This window comes from Canis aureus, chromosome 25 (genome assembly GCF_053574225.1).
Source record: "Canis aureus isolate CA01 chromosome 25, VMU_Caureus_v.1.0, whole genome shotgun sequence".
Lineage (NCBI taxonomy): Eukaryota > Metazoa > Chordata > Mammalia > Carnivora > Canidae > Canis > Canis aureus.
In genome coordinates this window covers 4766653-4779517 of record NC_135635.1, presented here as the reverse complement: position 1 = coordinate 4779517, position 12865 = coordinate 4766653, and the positions used below count along the sequence as shown (strand labels likewise).

Here is a 12865-nt window from a genome sequence, read left to right as displayed (position 1 = left end):
AACTGCCCGCTGCAGGTCCAGGCAGTCCCCTGCGGAGAGAATCCAGTGCTCTCTTCAGAAACAAGACTTGCCACCTCCTTCAGAGACTGACTCCTCCTCCACTCCTGGCTGCTCAGAGCTCGGGCTCTGGGACCTCACTCTGTTTTGTGCAGCCCTAAGAGCTCTCTACTTGCCAGCCCTGTCCTCATTTCTGTTCATGACCCAAGGATGAGATGAAGCCTGCTTGAGGACAGGAATTGTGCTTGCTGATGGGGTATTGCACCACACCCGCAAGAAATCAGAATCTGTCCAGGGCTGGGGACTGGCAGGGATTTGGGAGGGGTAGCACTTGATCCAAGAGAGCTTCTTGGCAAAGATGTAATGTGGAAGGAGGAGGGGGCAAAGCTATATGGGATCAGGTATTGTGGGGGGTCATTTGGCTCCAACAGTCTCCATGCAGTATTCTGGGTAGGAGGGTACATGGGGCACCCAAGGACTCACTCCTACAGGAATGAAGTAACCAGAACTGCCCTAGGGGGCAGTGGCAGTGGTGGTCCTGGTGAGAGCAGCATGGCTTGGAGGCTAGGGCAGCAGTTTCAGAATTCAGCTCACCTTGGTTTGAACCTCGGGATGGTTGTTATTGCCTCGAAGATGGCCCAGAATTCAACCTTGAACAAGCCGTTTCTGGAGGGCTGGGAGGTGCGAAGGCCAGCATCGCCCAGGGAGCTTTGTCAGTGTGTGTGTGCCACCCCTCCCCACTCTCACCCATACATAATTCAGACAATATGACCTCCAAGGAGGTTGACCGTTGCATTGTGAAAAGCCTTCCAGGTAATTCTGATCCGTCCCTGACACTTTGTCTTTCTCCCCCAGAACAACTGGTCCAGGAAGGCCATTGGAAAAGGAACAAGACACTAACTACTCCTTTGGTTTTTTTTTTTTTTTTTTTAAGATTTATTTATTTATTCGTGAGAGACACAGAGAGAAGCAGCCACAGGCAGAGGGAGAAGCAGGCTCTTCGCAGGAGCCCGATGCGGGACTCGATCCCGGATCCCAGGATCATGACCTGAGCTGAAGGTAGACACTCAACCGCTGAGCCACCCAGGCGTCCCCTAACTATTCCTTTGAACTCATTAGGCCACCAGTAGCTCAGCCCAGCCCAATTCAACCAGCTAGTATATTCATTCAAGGCATTTTTATTTTTATGGAGCTTCTACACTGGACAAGACCCTAGGCCCGGGGTTAGAGACCCAGGACCCATCCATGGTGGGGAAGGCAGGCGAGAGCAGACATCACAGTGGTGTGACAGCTTGTGATAAGGAAAGCCTGGAATGCTCTAGGAACACCTAGGAGGGGCCGTGTCAGATCATTAGAAAAGGCTTCTTGGGGAAAGAAGAGGATCCAGCCAGGAGAGTGGAGGAAGCCTTTCAGGAGGAAGCTGCTGTGCACGGCCTGGAGCGAGAACAGAGACCGTTCAGGGAAGTGGGAGTAGTCCCAAGCTCAGCCTGTGTGCTGGGAGAGCATTCTGGGGGGACTAAAGGGTGGAGTTTATCCTGTGGGGGGAGGGGGTGCGGGCAGGGAAAGGATCTGAGGGAGACTGCAGGGCCAGGGTCGCTCTGGGGAATAGCTGGGCCTGGAAAGAGGTCTCTGGGGTCAGGCATGGAAACACTGGCTGTTTGGGGAATCAGAACCAAAGAGGCTGAAGGCCTGAGTGAAGAGTGTCTGTGGGACCAGAGAAGAGGGGCTGGGTTCCTCAGAAACACAACTCCAGCTGTGGCTAGGCCCACCTCCGCCAGGCAGCAGGTGCCTTCAGAGGGGATTGTTCTGGAGGTTCGTGTCCAGCCTTCACCATCCGTGTCACCCAGCTTTTCCCTGCCTTTTCCTGCCCCTGCTTCTCTTCCTCTCTCCCTTCCCAGTCTTCCCAGTTCCTCAGCTTTGTCCTTAAACCTCCCCTCCACCTGCTGGAAGCCCGGTTCTCCTCCTGTGTGGGGACAGTCCACCTCCGTTCTGTTCATTAACCTTCTCAAACCCAAAGGCCTCCCTACGTCCACCTCGGTCAGTGCCTCCCACAGCCACAGCCTGGAGCTTGCCTCTCCTAAAATGCCTGCACTTCTCAAAGCTTCGATGGAACACGTCCCTCTGTGCTTCTGATTCTCACTCCCTCGCCCCTGCCTCCTGTCCTGGAGCCCTGCTCCCCTGGACCTCCACCTTGCCCCCCCTCCACCTCCTCCCCTCCCTCCAGGACCCTCTGGGCTCAGCCTCCCCTGCCCGGCTGCCCATTGTGCCCACCTGGCACCTGCTGGGCCGATGAGCTGCCTTCCTGGCTTCATGCCTTGGGCCGCCTCATCCAGCTGGACAGCAGCAGGCAGGTGGAGCTCCCGGCCTGTCACCTCTTCAAGCCGTCCCAGAAGCACCTCAACATCAGAACCCATCTCATCGCTGGTCTCCCAACCTGCTCCTCCTCCGGGGCTCCCCGTCTTGGTAAGGGGCAGCAGGGCTCAAGTACTCTGTGCAGGGTGTCTTGTCACTCTGTCTTCTTCCCACTCTCGACCCCACCATCCCACCAAGGCCCCCGGAGGCTCCCCTCTAATGTGCCCAGAACCCATCATCATGCTCTGGTGGGTACCCACCACTTACCCTGCAAGTTCCTGGTTTATTCTTTCACACATTCGTTCAACAAGAGTTTCTTGGAAAGCCCCTCCTGGGCAGCACCGACTGACTTGTGTTCACGAGTCCAACTCCGACAGATGCCCCACGTGCCACCTGACTTCCCTCGTCCTAACACCAGTGATCGACCTGAACTCCACCCTTGTTGACCAACCCTGTCTTACTTCCTAAGCTGCCCAGGAGTTCGGCTGCTCCTCCTCGTTGCCATATCTGGGTTCTGCTGGCCTCATCCTGACTCTCAGTGGCAATCGGATGAGTTGTGGTGGCCATGAAGGCTATGAAGGTGGCTATGATGGCTCGATTACTGCAGTGGCAGTCGTGGAGAAACCATGTGAGATGGGGCTGCTGGGGGAAGTGACTCGATCAAAATCCCCTTAGGGATGTTTATTAATTTATGCCCTCCATAAACATTTATTGAGGATCTACAAGGCACCAGGCACTGAGCTAAGCCCTAGGGACACATCAGGGAGCTAAAAATACACAGGCCAGAAGCTTACAGCATAGTGGGGGGAGACATTCATCATATAAATGTCATAATTATGACCAAGACAAGTGCTCCACCAGGATGGCCCATGGTGGCCAAGCATGTAAGAGGAGGCTTGAGGCTTTCTGAAGAAATCACGGTTACACTGAGACCTAAAGGACAGACTAAAAGAAGACAGGAGGGATGAACATCCCATGAACAGCATGTGCAAAGGCCCTGGGGGGAAGTAGAGGCAACACACTGGCCAGAAGTCCCACACAGCACGTGCTTTTGTTTTTCAGCTGTAAAACAGCATAACACAAATTTCACCATTTCATCCACCTCAAAATGTGCAACTCAGAAGTGTTGAGTAAATTCACAGTGTTGTGCAACCGCCACCACTATCCAGTTTCAGAATATTTCATTAACCCCAAAAGGAAACCCTATACTCATTAAGCAGCCACTCCCCTGCCCCCTCTTCCCCCCCATCCCCGCCACCCTGGGGCCCCTGGCAACCACTCATCTGCTGTGTGTCTCTGTGGATTTGCCTATTCTGGACATTTCTTATCAGTGGACTCACCAGTCTGTGGCCTTTTGTGTCTCCAAACAGCCGGTGATTCCCCAAACAGCCAGTGTTTCCACCCCTGACCCCAGAGACCTCTTTCCAGGCCCAGCTTTTGTGTCTGGCTTCTCTCCCTCGGCAATAATCTAAAAGTTTCATCCACATTGGAGCATGTATTGGTACTTTTTTCCTTTTTATGGCTGAATCGTATTCCATTGTGTAAACAGACTGCATTTTGTTTATCCACTCATCTGGACATCTGGGCTGTTCCCACCTTTGGGCTACTGTGAATGGAGTTACTATGGACATGTGCGCACAAGTTCTTGTTTGAAGACCTGATTTCGTCTCTTTTGGCTACACACCTAAGGAGTGGAGCTGCGGGGTCACGAGATGACTGTTTACCTTTCGGAGGAACAGCACACCCTGCTCATTGCACCCATTTGACGTGACTTAAGTTCGAGCTGTGGCAGTCAGACCGGGGCCAAGGTGACATCGGAGAGTAAACACGGTTATTTTTGGATATTTTCGGTTTCTTCTCATCTCCTGTCATTCGGGATGTGTAAAGCGGAGGAGAACAGGCTGAGAGGGGCCATCTGATAAACTGCCCCTCGGATGGAGAAACTGGCCTGTGGAGCTGGCCCTGCCAGGGATCTTTGTCAGTTTTGTTCCTTGACATATCTCAACCCTAAAACAGTGGTTGGCACACAGCTGATGCTCAGTAACTATTTGCCGCATGAATAAAGAAGCACAATGAACTGTTTCAAGTGCTCTAAAATCCCAAGAAAATGGACATTCGTCAGCTAGAACCAGAGAGAATGGACCAACATTGCAGCCAGAAGGTGGGTAGTTAGGTAAGGAAAGGACTTCCCAGAGCCAGGGGCCCTCCGCCCCCCGGGGAAGTGAGCACTCACCACGTGCAGGCACTTTTACATCTGTTTACCTGGACGCACTAGGAGGGCCTGAGTGGCTCTGGATCGGTAGCCAGGAAGCCTAAGAGGTGGAACCGGGATCCCCCCCTCCCCCAGGCTGCTGGACCTCCAGGCCTTGCTCCCCTGGTGAGGACAGCAGTCCCTCCCTCCCAAGGCCAAGGCTCAGCTTGGGGTGTGGTCAGCCGGGGGTAGGGGGTTGGGGGGTGGAGACTCCCCTGGGGCCCTCAGAGGTGCTGTAGGGAGTCCTCAGTTCTCCCTTCCCCCAGCAGAGGCCGGAGGGAGGAGGGAAGGATGGCAGCAGAGCGTGAAAATCGGAGGGTAATATTGAATTGCAGCAAAATGAGCAGAGGATTAGGTGCCCCACCTGGACCCAGCCCCGGAGAATACCAAGGCCTGGGCTGGCTCTCGTGAGAAGCTGGCAGGCCCGGTACCAGGCGGAAATGTGGTTGGATGAACAGGGGTCACAAGGCGGTGGCTGAGGCCACGGGCAGGAAGACATAGTCGTTTGGGCTAAGGTCTTCTCTCCCGGGCAGCCCCCCTACCTGTCCAGGCGGGGAGTCCCACATTCACTGAGCTCCTCTTAGATTCTGGGGGCAGAACTGGGGGAATCAGAGCCAGGCTGGGATGCTGCCCCAGGACCCTGCCTTTAGGGACTGTAGGGGGCAGGGGGAGAGGAACACACAAAAGCCCAGGATTCTGGGAGTGAGGTACAGGAGGCTGCCTTGACTAAGTAAGGCTTCCTGGAGGAGGGTGAAGGGTGTGGGGCTGGGTCGGGATTCAGGAAGACATCAGTTTGAATTATGACTTGGCTACTTCCTAGCTACTTTGACCTTGGGGAAGCAGTTCATTCCACACACATTCTTTTGAGGGTCCACTCGAGCATGCCAATCACAGGCTAAGCGTTGAGACTACGAAGGTGAATCGGATACAGTTCCTGTCCTCAGAGCTCAGCAACTGGGCCAGGACAGCATGATCTGTGCCGTCCTGGAGGTGAGCAGGGGGCTCTGGGGCGGGGGCAGAGGAGGTGGTAGCCAGCCTAATGTCCTTGGGCCTCCCTTACCCCGATCCTTGAAATGGGGTTGGCACCCACTTTACCACATAGCTGAGGTGACCGGCTGAGAGGAGTGTGAGCCTGGCACTCACACGGTGGACGTGCAGAGCAGGTCTCGAGGGGAGGTGTGAGGCTGACAGAGGCCGAGGCCGGGGAGGGACAAGGGGGGGTATGGCGCCAGGGTGGGGGGAAGGTTGGCGCGATGGCACCGTGGGGAGGAGAGGGACCCCGCACAGGGTCTGAACGGGGCCTGCAAGTTACCCAGTCACGGGCGCCCTCGGAGCCCTCACTGGAGGCAGGTGCTGGGGAGCAGGGTGGTTTGGCTGCAGCTGCTCTGAGTGGGGAGTTAAACAGGTTTGGGTGACCTTTGCAAGCAAGGTTGTGGGGCGCTGCCTGTAACCCTTCCAGCTTGTTACCACCTCTTCTCTGGTAATGACCCCGGTGTGCCCTGGCATTTACAGCCCCCCTCTCTCCCTGCAGGGCAGGGACACCGGCTCTCCTGGCCAGCTGGCAAATACTTTCCCACTCTGCCCTCCAGCCCTGTGGGAGGAGTCCCCCAGGGTGGGTGGAAACCAAGGCACCCTTGGCTCTCTGGGGCCTCCGGCCACCGCCTCCCCCAGACATCGTAGGGGAGGAAGCCGGGGGCTAGAAGTTCAGTCAAGGAAGGAGCAATGTGGCCTCCTGCAGCCTCCCCCTCCTGGCTGATCTCCTGGTCTCCCCCATGGGTCTCACCCATAAGGGCTCCCAGCTGCCTGCCCCTTAAGGAGGCTTCGTTAGCCTGGACTCTCCACGCTGCACAGCCAGCTGTGTTGGGCCCTTTTAGGCCTTGGTCCGACCCTCCTTCTCGTACAGAAACTCCTGCTGCCCCAGCTTCCTCCGTGTTTGCTCAGCTTTATTTTTTTTTGGGGGGGGACTCTCCCAAGCAACTGGGAACTCACCACTCCACAAGGCAGGGTTATTAGAAGGCCTTCCTGCCCCCAGCCCCTTACTCACACCTGATCCTTTTCAAATGAGGACAGACTTGTTCCTGACCCTTCCTCATCCCACCAGGGTGCAAATGCACACTCCCTCTTTCCACCCAAGCTCTGAGTTCTTTTTTTTTTTTAATGTTTTATTTATTTACTCATGAGAGATACAGAGAGAGGCAGAGACATAGGCAGAGAGGGAGAAGCAGGCTTCCTGCAGGAACCCCGATGCAGGACTCAATCCCAGGACCCTAGCATCACGACCTGAGCCAAAGGCAAACACTCAATCAATGAGCCACCCAGGCGCCCTCAGGCTCTGAGTTCACTCCTAAATCAGGTCCCTGAAGAATGCCATGAGGCTGCAACCCCCGGGGAAGGGTGCAGGGGAGCTTGGAGGGATAAGAGCTGATGGTTTTGCTCATTTATTCACTTGATGAGCATTTATCAAGCACCTATAATATGTCAGGCCTTATGCTAAGCACTGGGGGTGCAACAGTGAGTTCACCCAGATAAGGCCCTGCCTCTGGGAGTTCACAGTCCAGGGGAGGAGCTAGACACTGAGCAGATCATTGCAAGCCTCTGAGTGATATGAACGGGCAAGGCACACCATTGGGTGGGTGGTCCTAGGAGTGCATGTTATTGGGGCTACAGGAAGCCTTCCCCAATAAGAAGGTGATTTTTGAGATAGAATCAAAAGCAGTATTTTTCAAACTGTGAGTAGCAACCCATTAGTGGGTGATGAAGTCAATTTAATAGTTGTGACCTAAATTGCTTTTTTTAGTGAAATAGGAGTTTAAAGCCTCACAGTTAGGAAATATTGTTTGGGAAATATTAGTTTTAGTTCTCTATAGCCATATCTACATCTATATTATCCATCTACATATTGACATAATGTCTATAGGTTAGGGTATCAAATGTGTGTCTTCCAGAGGGCACCTGCACCCCAATGTTCGTAGCAGCGATATCCACAATAGCCAAACTATGGAAAGAGCCCAGATGTTCACCAGCAGTTGAGTGGATAAGAAGATGTGGTATATATATACACACAATGGAATATTATTCAGTCATCAGAAAATGAATTCTTGGGATGCCTGGGTGGCTCAGCAGTGGGAATCTGCCCGGGGTCCCAGAATGGAGTCCTGCATTGGGCTCCCTGAGTGGAGCCTGCTTCTTCCTCCACCTGTGTCTCTACCTCTCTCTCTCTCTCTCTGTGTATCTCTCATGAATCAATAAATAAAATATTTTAAAAAAAGAACAAAAGAAAGAAAAGAAAATGAAATCTTGGAATGCCTGGGTGGCTTAGCGATTGAGTGTCTGCCTTTGGCTCAGGGCGTGATCCTGGAGTCCTGGGATGGAGTCTGACATCGGGCTCCCTGCATGGAGCCTGCTTCTCCCTCTGCCTGTGTCTCTGCCTCTCTCTGTGTGTCTCTCATGAATAAATAAATAAAATCTTTTTTAAAAAATGAAATCTTGCCATTTGCAATGACGCGGATGGAACTAGAAGGTATTATGCTAAGCGAAATAAGTCCGTCAGAGAAAGACAATTACCATATGATCTCACTCATATGTGGAATTTAAGAAACAAAACAGAGGATCATGGGGGAAGGGAGGGGAAAATAAAATAAGATAAAATCAGAGAGGGAGACAAACCATAAAAGACTCTTAGCTGTGGGAAGCAAACTGAGGGTCACTGGAGGGGAGGGGTTAGGGGGACGCGGTACTGGGAGACGGGTATTAAGGAAGCACATGATGTAACGAGCGCTGGGTGTTATATAAGACTGATGAATCACTGATCTCTACCTCTGAAACTAGTAATACACTCTATGTTAATTAATTGAATTTAAATTTTAAAAAAAAAGTGTGTCTTCCTGCAGGCCTCCGTCAAAAAGGCTGGCAAGCCCCTGGCCTGGAGTTTGAGGAAGAGTTAGCCATGAGGAAATGGTGGTGACACATGTTCCTGGCAGAGGGAACAGCTTACCAGGGCCCAATGATGGGGTTGGAAGGAGGAGTGCCAAGCGCAAAGTCCTGCCTTGTCCTATGGGGCGGGGGCGGGGGGGGTCTCTGTGAGGCTAGGTAAGATTCCCACCTTCCTCATCCCCAGGGCCCACCCCATGGGAAGGAGACAGGGGGCAGGAAGCTGTCTTTGCGCCTCCCCAGGCCCTGGAGCTACAATCATCCCTGCCTCGACCCAGGCGACCCAAGCTGTGACCCTTAAGGCTGCCTGGCCTCTGAGGTCAAGGCTGGGATGATCCTACCTCCAGCGATAAGACAAGGTCAGCCAATCCATGGGGATAAAGCCTGAACGTCTGTATCAAACAGATCTGCATCTAGAGCTCATTTCCTCTACTTACCAGCCTTGGGATCTCAGGCAACGTTTACAACCTCTCTGTGCCTCAGTTTCCTCCTGGATAGCACGGGGCTAGTAAGACTGAGGAGTCTAGAGGAGGAGGAGTCTAGTCTTACTAGAGTAAGATTCCCCTCAAAAGTCCCCAAGAGTCCCTGTAAGGACTTTCGGTCCTTTCATACTTTTCAGTATGAGTATGTCCTGGGTATGGCTTGGAATATTCCTACGCTAAAAACGTATTTGTTATTTTTCTGAAATTCAAACAGACTCAGGCATTCTGTATTTTATCTGTCACCCTATGTAGAAATCCAGGGGCTCAGGAGCGCCTGGGTGGCTCAGCGCTTGAGCGTCTGCCTTGGGCCCTTGGGCTTGGGTCGTGACCCTGGGATCCTGGGATCGGGTCCCACGTCGGGCTCCCTGCATGGAGCCTGCTTCTCCCTCTGCCTGTGTCTCTGCCTCTCTCTGTGTCTCTCGTGAATAAATAAAATCTTTTAAAAAAGAAAAAGAAAAAGAAATCCAGTGGCTCACACTTTGTCCCCAAACCACAGGGACCTGACACCCTGGAATACTTCTCAGGCTTCCGGAGGGGCCGGCCCCAGTCTCCCACCTCTCCCACCCTCCTGCCTGGGGCTGCCTCTTTCTTCTCTCTGTCTCAGCTCCACTTGACCGTGGGTCTGCCCTGTTCCTTTTCCCTCATTCCCTGAAGTCCCAGCCTCACAGGCTGTGGCGTGTGACCCACTTTTACTGACCTTGTGGGGAGAATGGAGGGCACTGGCAGCTCAACTCCAGCAGGAAACACACCTTGCGGCAACTGTCAGACAGCCTGGGGCCTGGATCCCAGGATCCCGTCCCTGCACTCCCACAAGGGGCATCCTCAGGGCCCAGCTCCCCACAGACACCCTCTTCCTGCTTGTGCTGTTGCAGGGTCTCAGCCCCTCCTTCAAGCCCCCAGCAGATGACACACGCATCCACGTTGTCTTGCAAAACAACAGCCCGGTGTCTGGTGGGACCTGGGAAAGGAAGAGTCCTGGAGGTAGATGAAACTGTGTTACATTTGATTACTTAGACGAAGCCAAATGATTGCCAAGTCACGTGTGAGGCAAGAAACACGGGTGCGTGGCAAAGCCTACAGGAGTATCTGAAGACTGGAAAGAAATTCGGGACACGATAGCGGACAATGGTGTGAGAAGTGGTGCGTCACTACACTCCTGATGGCCCAGAGGGTGATGCCGGGTAGGAAAACACTGAGGATTCTGAATCAAAAAGAAATTTAGGGAAGTTGGACTCTGAATGTGAAGACATTTGGAGACTATTTTAGCCAACTTGTTTTACCTATCATTTCCTTTCTGGTACAGGCATAAGAGTGATTTTGACTTCGAAAAAAAAAAAGGGATATTGAAATAAATCTGAGAAAATTCTTTCATTATGCACAAAACAAAAATTGGTCTTCATGGCTTTCTAAAATTATTTTTGGTTATGGCAAAAATACACAGAACATAAAACCTTCCTAACCATTTATAACTGCACAGTTAAGTGGTCTTAGGTACCTACACATTTTTGTGCAACCATTACCACAATCTATCGTCAAGGAAGCATTTCTCGTGGTGATTCGTGGTGCCTGATTCGTGGTGCCTCATACAATTGATGGCACCTTGGACCTCATAAGACACGGCGTAGTGGTCAGCATAGACAAAATGCAGCCCTCCCCTGGAGGAGCTCCGTTGCCCACCCAGCTCGAACCCCCTGGCTTTGACAGGTGCACCTTTTTTCTCCCTGGCTCAAAAGGAATGCACAGCACAAGTAGGACCCAGTCATGGTTGGTGCCCTCCCCTCCTCCAGTCCTGGGCCCGGACCAGAACTGAGTAAGTCTTAATCCCTCTGACTTCAGGTTCTTATCTGTAAGATCCGTAGTCTCAATGACCTCTAAGATCCTACTGTGGGGCACCTGGGTGGCTCAGTCAGTTAGGTGTCTGCTTTGGCTCAGGTCATGATCCCAGGGTCCTGGGATGGAGCCCCACATCGGGCTCCTTGCTCATCAGGGAGATTGCTTCTCCCCTTCTCCCTCTGCCTGCCGCTTCCCCTACTTGTGCTCTCTCTCTCTCTGTCAAATAAATAAATAAAATCTTTCTTAAAAAAAGATTCTATTGGGTTCTAAACTTGTGACTATGATTGAATGAGCATGTGTGCACACACACATACACACACATATTTGGGTTGGGAATTCATAGGCTGCAGAGAGAAACTGTGACACTTCTGCATTTATGGGGAGGTAAGAGATTTTCACTTGACTAGGTGAGGGCAGGTCCTGCCCAGAATCAGGGGTCAGCAGGCCACTCCCTCTCTCTGTCTCTCAAGATCATAAACATCTTGACCGAAGAGGAGAGACCAGAGGGGTGCATGGTCCAACTAAGGGCACACGAGGGGCTCCACTCTGCAGTCTCCGATCCCTCCCAGACTTTTGTTCCTAGGACTGTGACTTACCTGGGGACCTGCTGGACAGGAGGTAGAGGAGGGTCTGGAGCCAATCATCCTAACTGCCCTCTGAGCCTGACCCCGTATTTGGGGTTTGGGTATCTGGGAGAGGGAACAGGGCCAGACGGACTAGGGAAGAGTGAGAGGAGTGGGGCCCGGGGACTCCCAGACCAAAATGTCTCTTAGATCCCAGGCCAGAGCAGCACTGACGGTGGGAGGTGGCATTGCCCATATGCTGGGCTGAGTGGGCACCGAGGCCAAAGAGTCACTTATGGATCACTGCGGCCTCCCTGAGCCTGCACAGCTCACTGCCTCACAGAAATGTCCTTCCCATGTGGCTTGGGTGGCTCTGAGCTCCAGGGGGTGCCTACAACCTGTCACAGCTTCTGGGCCCCTGCCATGTGAGTTTAGGGAGACCTTTTCTCCCCCTCCAAGGAGTCAGAGTATAAATAACACTATTAACAATAGCTGATGTTAGTTGACGTATTAATAATGGTGGCTTACTGTGGGCCAGGTGCGGCTCTGAGCACTTTACATCATTTCATTTCATTCAAACCCCGATCCCTTGTAAATTGATTATTCCCTATTTACAGAGATGGACAAGAAAGGGTAAATCTCAGAGACAGAGCAGGGTGATGCTGCAATGGAAGCCCGAAGCTTCCTCAGTCAACCACAGGTTGATCCCATCACGGGGGGCCAGGGTCCCCCCGCCACTGAAGCCACCCCCTCCCTCCAGGCTATGGAAGCTGCCTTTTGGCTGGGGTTCCAGGGAGGAGGTGAAGCTTAGTAACTTATGGGTAATTGGCTGCAAGAAAGGGAGCACAGAAGAGACCTTACGCCTTGGAAAGTTCATGTCCCAAGCCAACCAGTTGTTTTCCATCCCTTTCAAGGGGGGATAATGGAAGGTTAACAACAGGAAGAGCTCCCCCATCACCAGGAGGGGTAGCATTGACATCCTGTCTCATGGTCAGTGTCGAGTGAGGTGCTGTCCCTGCCTTGACCAATACTTTGAGCTGGAGGGAGAGGGGTTTGGCATCATCCCCTTGGAGAATCCCCATTCAAGGGACCAGTGGGGGTAGGGGAGGCCCTGGGGCAGCAGCCCTGGGGGAGCCAGGGAACAAACACGGAAAACCAGGGGACGTCAGTCCTTATCTGGAGCTCATTAATGGGGAACATTAGTCAGCTGTGAAGGCCAAGATGGGGTGATAGGCATGCGGGTGGGCAGGGGTGGGGGGGGCAGGAGGCAGCCAGAGGAGAGACAAGGTAAGGGCCCAGACTCCACCTCCGCCTCACGTGTCCAAATCCAGATGGAAGCGCCCTATAAATGCCCGTAGCCCAGCCTCCCCAGAGACCCTGAGAGAGAGAGAGAGAGAGAGAGAGAGAGAGGGAGGGAGGGAGAGAGGGAGGGAGAGAGGGAGGGAGAGAGGGAGGGA

General features: G+C 53.1%; 1 long non-coding RNA gene across 1 annotated transcript; it reads right to left on the bottom strand.

Annotated features, from left to right (window-relative positions):
• Positions 1-953: 953 nt before the first annotated feature.
• LOC144296850 (uncharacterized) lies at positions 954-3549 on the bottom strand. The gene is made up of 3 exons (XR_013363794.1): positions 2617-3549; positions 2269-2486; positions 954-1431 (listed from the first exon to the last, which is right to left on the bottom strand). It is a non-coding gene; the product is annotated as an uncharacterized LOC144296850 (long non-coding RNA).
• Between the last annotated feature and the right edge of the window lie 9316 nt (positions 3550-12865).